The following is a 7,491-nucleotide window of genomic DNA, read 5'->3' as shown; positions in this document are numbered from 1 at the left end:
AATGGGAAGTCCATTCACCAGGTGGCACGGGACATGTCGATAAACAGGATGACTTTAAAGCGATACACTGATATGAAACAACCAGGAGATATAGCTGCAATGTTTCACTATCTAAGTGCAATTAAATGTTGGGACCTGGCGTTTGAGTTTGCACGATGAAATGACATTGATGTCCAAGACGCCCATGTGTCTCAACTTATCCTTTCCAGTGCACTTTATTTTTTGGAAAGCCATATATTGAAAACAGTTTATTTTAGATCCATATTTATTATCCCCAGGGATGCACCACATCCTAAAATATATGTACATATTTTAGTTGGAGACATTACTGTCATGTCCTCACTTCAAAGACACCTCAAGTAAAAACTGACTCAACTCACTCAGCTCTCCCCTATGCTTTAAAGAGGTGGTATTATGCTTTTTGGCTTTTCCCCTCTCCTTTATTGAGATATCTCTTTTTTGTGCATGTAATAGGTTTGCAAAGTGAAAAGTCCAGCCCAAACGGAGTTCCCATCTCCCAGCAGCTCGTTTGTAGTCCAGCCGTTTCCCTTACTTCCCTGTGATGTCACAAGGAAAACGTGTTATAAAGCTTGCCAAGCAGCGAGTGGGGTCAGGCACGCCCTCAAACCAAGCTAGTGTGAGCGGAGGCCCTTTGGCTCGACTCGCCTTTGTTTGGTTTTCCATTGTAGAAATGTTCTACCTGTACCTGCTTCAAGGTACATTTTTTCGTGTCAACTCACCTCCGTCGAGGTTCCAAGCGAGCTTAGGGATACTAAAATGTAACTAGAATACACGACAGACTGCTGATTGGTTAGAGAGAATATTCACTATTCACTGCATCACCATTGCTGGACCAGACTGAGGCCAGCCACAGAAAGTTTTATATTTTACAGTTTTGTGTGGAATTTCATCACTAAATCCACTTCTGAGAAGTTTTGAGGCGAGAAATCAGCTGTGTAGATTTTGAATATTGACAGTTTTACGAGAAGTGATGGCAGAACAAAAATGTGCTTGAATATTTTTGGAGTTGAGGAGCTCACAGAGCCCTCTGCTCCCACCGTCACACAGACCTCTGCAGCAACAACAGCAGAGGAAAACACAGCTGGAAGGTTTTCATACCGATTGCTGGTGTGTGTATCAAGTCGCTGCAGTTGTGTGTGGCGTCGTTATGACAACAAGCTACGTACTATCTCTGGGTACTATCTGCAATGGAAAACGGAGCAGGGCCGAGTAGAGTCGAGTCTATCGATTTGCGCTATGGTGGCATTTTTCGGCAAGGCAGCATAGATCGTCAGAACACCGGCAACAGTTCAACGTTTAGTCCTAAAAGACGATGCAACTCCGACTCTGTTTGGGCCTGGAAATTCACAATCACAACCTGTAACTGTAATTATGCTTTATTGGTTGTGAATTATATTTAAAATAAACATGGCAATTTCACTTCACAGACTGTTCAAGTGCGGAGTTGTTGTAAACGTTGGCTTTCACAGCTAAAGTTATAGCTATAATGCTAATGTTACACCTGATGTGAAAGCTACTGAGCAAACGTTCAAATTGTTTGGCCAATTTTTATGTAAATTTTTTTAGTGGTTTATGGTAAGATGTGGAACAATGATGTTGTGTGGTTGTGGACTTGTGATTAACTTATACCATCTGCTAGGTTACGGTCGCAGTCTGAAGCGGCTTTGATTTGGATCACACTACCTTGTTTCTTACGACCCGCCCTTCTCTGCTTCTCATTGGCTAGTAGTCCTTACGTGGGAACAGCACATGTGCAACTCCCAAAGAAAATTTTGTACAAGTAAGATGCGTCACTCTGTAGCTCAAGAGCGGATCGTACAACACAGGGTGAAAAGAGGAGCTGCAGCAATGTGCAGTATGAGAAAAATATGGTGTTTTTTGAAAATTAAACCATGTAAATCTGTTCTGGATTTTGAACATGAAAATGAGCATAATACCACCTCTTTAAAATAAGTCCTTGCCAGATCATCAGACTGCATCTGAAACCTCCTAACCCTCACATCTTACATCGTCGAAATCGATGTTTGACCATTTCTGCAAATTTCTGAAACTGATAATCCGAATAACATGTTCAGCTCGTGCAGAAATTGATCGGGTGTGCTGAGGTGAATTTCTCTCTCAGCTCTCTTTCAGTTTTCACACATCTATGGCACTTTTCATGTGAACAACGAAGTGCAACACCATAAATTCCCTCAAAGAGAGACTTATCCCCATTTGTGCTATGCATTGTGCCTCTCCCTGTGACAGCAGGCTTTTCACTCTGCCTTCATATGTGGTCGTTCAGCAATAAACAGTTTTGCCTTTTAGACGTTTTCAGATGACACTAGTTAGACTGGAGCATAATGAACTCTTTAATCCCCCCATAGCAGGCTGTGTGCTTGTTGAGAGGCTGGTTCATTTTCCAAGTGTTTAACTGCACGCTCCTCACTGCATTGCATCATATGTTGTTGTGTTTAAGTAGATAGTCCTCAGAGTGGCAAATTCTTTTCCAGGGTTTTCACTCATCACAGAATGTTTTACTGTAACAGTACAAAAGGACATGTTTGTGCATTGGAACATTTTAGAGTGTTTCAGCGTAGTAGGACAAGAGTGCACAGTGCCTGTTTCCTTCCTTTCTGTCATGTTGTTTTTCATCCTCTGCTGCATAGTTTTAACAAGCTCACATTTCATTCAGATACATTTCACTTCATTTCTCTTGAGAGATAAATATTTCTGTCTATCTCTATCATGCCCCACTCACAGTTAACAAAGGTCTTCCGTACTGTAAATATTGCAAGTGTGTGCACAAAGGACACCCAAATTCATTGTTTTGCTCAGTGCAAATTGCACTGCATAGCAATCTTCTGGCTGTCGAACCCATTTGTGAAAATGACAAATATTCTTGTGTCCGAGGCATCACTTATTGGCTGGTGTGTGTTGTGTTGTTGGCTGAAGTACTGCACAGCAACAATCTCACTTTGCACTATCAGTGATTTACAGTCTGGAGTCCATTCAGTCTGACATAGTCTTCAAAATTCAAGTCCATACTTAACCCAAGGCTTGAACTCACTGTCCTGTTACACATTATCTTTCTGCCACATTATACCAGCCGAGCACTTTGATCTGTATTGTAACATTGGTGTTCACCTGAAGTATCTCTTAAGCCCTCTTTGGACGCTTATAATTATGTTATCATCGAGAGAGAGCACTTGACCAGCAGATAGTGTCCACCCTTTGCACTCCAGCAACATCCATTCATTACATCATACATGTATTGCACATTGTTAAAACCAAGTCATGGTGTTTCCCTGCCTTTCACCCAATATGTGCTGAGACAGGCTGCAGCTATTAGTTTAACTCTCCCTATAAAATAATCTCTGTGGGAGAAAACGGTGAATTCCACGGCATCAGTCACATCAGTCAATACAAGTACCATCCAATTTTAACTTTATACACCAAGGTCAAAGCGGGAATCCCATAACCTAGATGGCCATCAATAGGCTGAACATTTTTGTAAGCTGACACGGGGGGTTTTACAATCCAGCGCGGTTACAAAATTACACAAACTGATGTCAAACCACAAAAATAAGCAGGCAACCACATAAATACAATAATGAATTGATGTATAAATAGGAATTGAGGTATTGTTTTCTAGGCCAGCACTTCCTCCCTCTCTGGGCCGTGGATCAGCTGCACCTGCAGGGTAGGAGACATGAGGAGAGGGATACTTCCTGCTTTCTTACAGTGCAGACGCTTTGCTGCTTGCTCTCGCTTCTGCATGAAATCTTTTGCTGATATTCGTTGTTTTTTTTCTGTTAGAAATTACGAACATCGACTGGATACCAATAAATCATTGGGATGGTAATATATTCAGATAAAATAGGCTTTTGGCATATTTTCAACACTTTTTTGACCTCCTCGGTACTACGCAGGTGTGGCTTACCAACAGCACAAGCCTGTACGGCAGTGACTGGAGACGTACCTAGCTTCAGCTAATTACCAGCAAGATGCTGCACTTCTCCACGGACGACTAAGAAAAACCTCTACAGAAAATTGCAGTGCTGGAAACCAAAATCCACCGGTTACAAGTGATTGGGGAAATTAATAGACAACGAGGGAACGACAGTACTTTAACATGTACTCAAAACAGTGGTATCATCCAGAGGGCCTTTTCAGTCCCTGTTCTTAGTAGGACACAGCTATGGACAGCTGCAAAAGGGAGAGATAGCACAAAACCTCCGCAACAACCAGGTGTACAGCAGAACCAATCTCTCTGATGTTATAACAGCGCCGCTAGAGCTTGCAACAACAACAACTACAAGTTTTGTTTGCTTGAGCGGCAGAGACACAGAGTCTGCCAGCTAACTTTAACCAAAGCCCTTTAAAGAGAGAGTCGCGTCATCTCCGTTCACTCCAATGGACCAGTTTTTCACAGCAATGGCGGATCATGGAGCGTGTGAATAGTTCCCGGAAGTTAGCATCAAATGCTAGGATCAAGTGCTAGCATCGCAGCAGAACTGCAATAGAAAATGCTTTTGGGAAGGTAAGACGTGCAAAAAATGAGATTATTAGCATAACTGAATCAAGTTAACATGTGCATCAAAGCATGTTGGTGGATTTCCCCCCCTAAATTAGAAGATTTACGGACATTAATGGTTAACTAATTAAGAAATAAATTATGATACTGGCAATGGATAAAGTTAGCAGCACACAATATAAACAGGGGCAGCCAATTAATTTATTTTCAAATACGTATTTTTTGGGGGGTGGTATTTAATTTTATTTAAATATATTAGTGGTGCATGTATGAATAAAATATTTCAAAACGTTATTTATTTATTTATATAAAACAATCTTCATAGTAAACATTAGTTATATTAGAGCAGTAGACTCTGCATGGTGGAGGAGCAGTGATGCTAAAGAGTACTGAGTGGACCATGGTGAGATAGAAAACAACACGATTGTAAATGCCTATTATTGTATACCATTTATAAGAAATCATACTCAAAATGTTATATTATTTTCTTTCCCTTCTCTCAGTGTCACTTCTTAGTCTCTATATTCCTTCTTTCCTCAATCTCTGAAACTGATGCAAGTAGAAGACATGGCTCTGTTAATGTAATATTTATATACAATACTTTTTAAGAGTTAATACTTATTACACCTGTGTCACTTTTAAAAGTATAGCTTTGATCAGCAGCTAGGACTTTTTGGTCCTGACAAACTGGTCTGCCTCAAAATGTCCCTGCAGAGAGACTTGAGCTTATTTTCCACACAACAATTCAGGTTTATTTACCCACATTAATACATCATAGTGGTTGAATGCACGATACTGGTGAACACTCACTTCTTACTGGATATGTTTACTCTAATTACATAATTACTTTGTACAAATTCATATCACATCATCATCAAAGTTCCTGTGTGTGAGACCTCTTTGAAAAAATAAAAATATTCTAGTAACTGATGCCAACATCAGCAGCAAAAGCTGTTGATAAAATTCCAAAACTTAACAATGCATAACTTTCTCAATCAAACCTGCTGTTTGCAAGAAAGGTTGAACTGAGGGCAACTGGACTTCTTCTGAAACGTCATCTAAAACCAGGTCCAGTTGCTCCCGATTCCACTTTTCTTGGATAACCATGACCTGGATGAATCTTTACAGATGTGAAGGTTTGTATAACCCTTTCTCTCTTATGTTCTACCTCTTTCAGCACAAGTATCACAGGGGGTTCAGTGGAGCCTGAAGATTATCTGCAGTGATGTTTTTAATAAACCAAACATTAAGCCAGTGATGTGTTCTTTCTTTGTGGAAAAAATACCTCACATATTATTTTGTTGTTAGCTGATTGATTGTAAGGTTGCTCCTGTTTACCTGAATCATCCATTTTTTCTTCCTCTCCATATCAGCTGGGAAACCATACCTTTGTACTCCTTTTTCTGACCGACTGCAGCAGCATCTCCACACAGCACAATAAACCGTGTTGTAGTACATTTTAAGACAGGCACAAACCACTTAACATGCTGATTTCTGAGTTTATTGGAGATTTATTACATTAATATATGAAAATCATTGATAGTCACCTGTCTATTCTATCTGAAGTCATAAAGATTACATCAGTCATTAAGAGAAGTAACCCTGGTATCATGGGATTACTAAAAGGAATGTTCAGATCTGAATTTTAAACGTGTTTTCAAGAGGAACACTTTCCAATGTAAGGTTAGCCAAAAATGTCAACAAGGTAGGTGATTGTAGCTGTGATTGTCAAAATATATGTCCTCCTTTTTAAAAATAGTAATGTAACTTCATCCAGGTGTCAGTGTGCTGTACAAATATTGTAAATCAACGCTATCATTGTATAAATTACAAAAAAATAGCTTAAAATCGCCGCTTTGCCATTTTTCTCGTTCATTTTCAATAGCCCACCTAGGACTTCCGGAAACTACCTGCGGTCTCCATGAACCATGTGACGATCAAGCATTTTGGACCCCTCTTTAAATGGCTCTGACTTTAACAAGCAACAAACGCAACTAAGTAGCTTAGCACTAAGTAGCTAACTCTGAGGAGAACAGACAAGTGGCACAGCAAAAGACTGCAATAGGAAACCACATTTCTTCACTGCTTGGCTAATCCACAACGGAACTGCTGGCTACAAGTAGCACGTCAAATCAACTTCTTTTCCTCTACGGAGTGGCAACGTAACTTAATTGTGCATAGCATAGCTTAACACTGTACTTGCCTAAGCACAGGACTATTTGGCTTTGTTCATGTACATGTATTGATTTAATTTGTTGTAATTGTATTGTTCAAATTTTCTCTTCTTTAAAGCAACATTATAAGATGGGTTCTTTTGTGTCGGATTTGGTGTAATTCCCCACTGCTGTAAATAAGAAGAGCTGTACAAGTGCATTTCATATGATTGCATTACGATAAATAACTAGCAAGTCGCCAACTTTGCTAACAGCTAAACATCAAGCAGGTGCGACAACAAGACACAGCAATATTACTGATTTGTCCCACAGAAAGAATGCCTGCTCGGCGTCTGTCTCGGCAGCCTTTTATTTCACGAAGCTCTTGCCAACATCCAATTCTTTTTCTCTTCTTTGCTTCCACTGTCAACATCCTATGGCATTAAATAACATTATGTCCACAGGCTGCTGAGCCTTGTTATTTTGCCCCTTTCATCCGGCTCCAGTGTCGAGCTCTCCACCAGCAGCAGCATAATGTTGCTTGAAACCTGTGTGGCAAGATAACCTAACAAAGCGAGACAGCAACCGACGCAAGAGCACTCACAGTAATGTTACCTATGTGCGAGTGCATCATCTAGTAAGTTTGCGAACATCAACTTTAGCTTCTAGCTAAAAATCTCAAGTCCGTCTGTGAAACCTCTGGCTGATTTAGCTTGAGTCAACAACTTCGCTACCACAGACAAACATCAACCAAGCGCAACTACACAAGACACAGCAAGCCATGCCAACAAGTAATCAAGT

At 40.3% G+C, this 7,491-nt stretch overlaps 1 long non-coding RNA gene across 1 annotated transcript; it reads left to right on the top strand.

Moving 5' to 3' along the window:
• Window positions 1–3,753: 3,753 nt before the first annotated feature.
• On the top strand, window positions 3,754–6,842 carry LOC119885513. Its single transcript, XR_005441354.1, has 2 exons — window positions 3,754–4,543; window positions 6,423–6,842. It is a non-coding gene; the product is annotated as an uncharacterized LOC119885513 (long non-coding RNA).
• The last annotated feature ends 649 nt before the right edge of the window (window positions 6,843–7,491 follow it).

This window comes from Micropterus salmoides, unplaced genomic scaffold (assembly GCF_014851395.1).
Source record: "Micropterus salmoides isolate LMB-PRFRI ecotype aquatic unplaced genomic scaffold, ASM1485139v1 Ms_hic_scaffold_4, whole genome shotgun sequence".
Lineage (NCBI taxonomy): Eukaryota > Metazoa > Chordata > Actinopteri > Centrarchiformes > Centrarchidae > Micropterus > Micropterus salmoides.
This window is presented reverse-complemented; position numbering and strand designations above follow the sequence as displayed.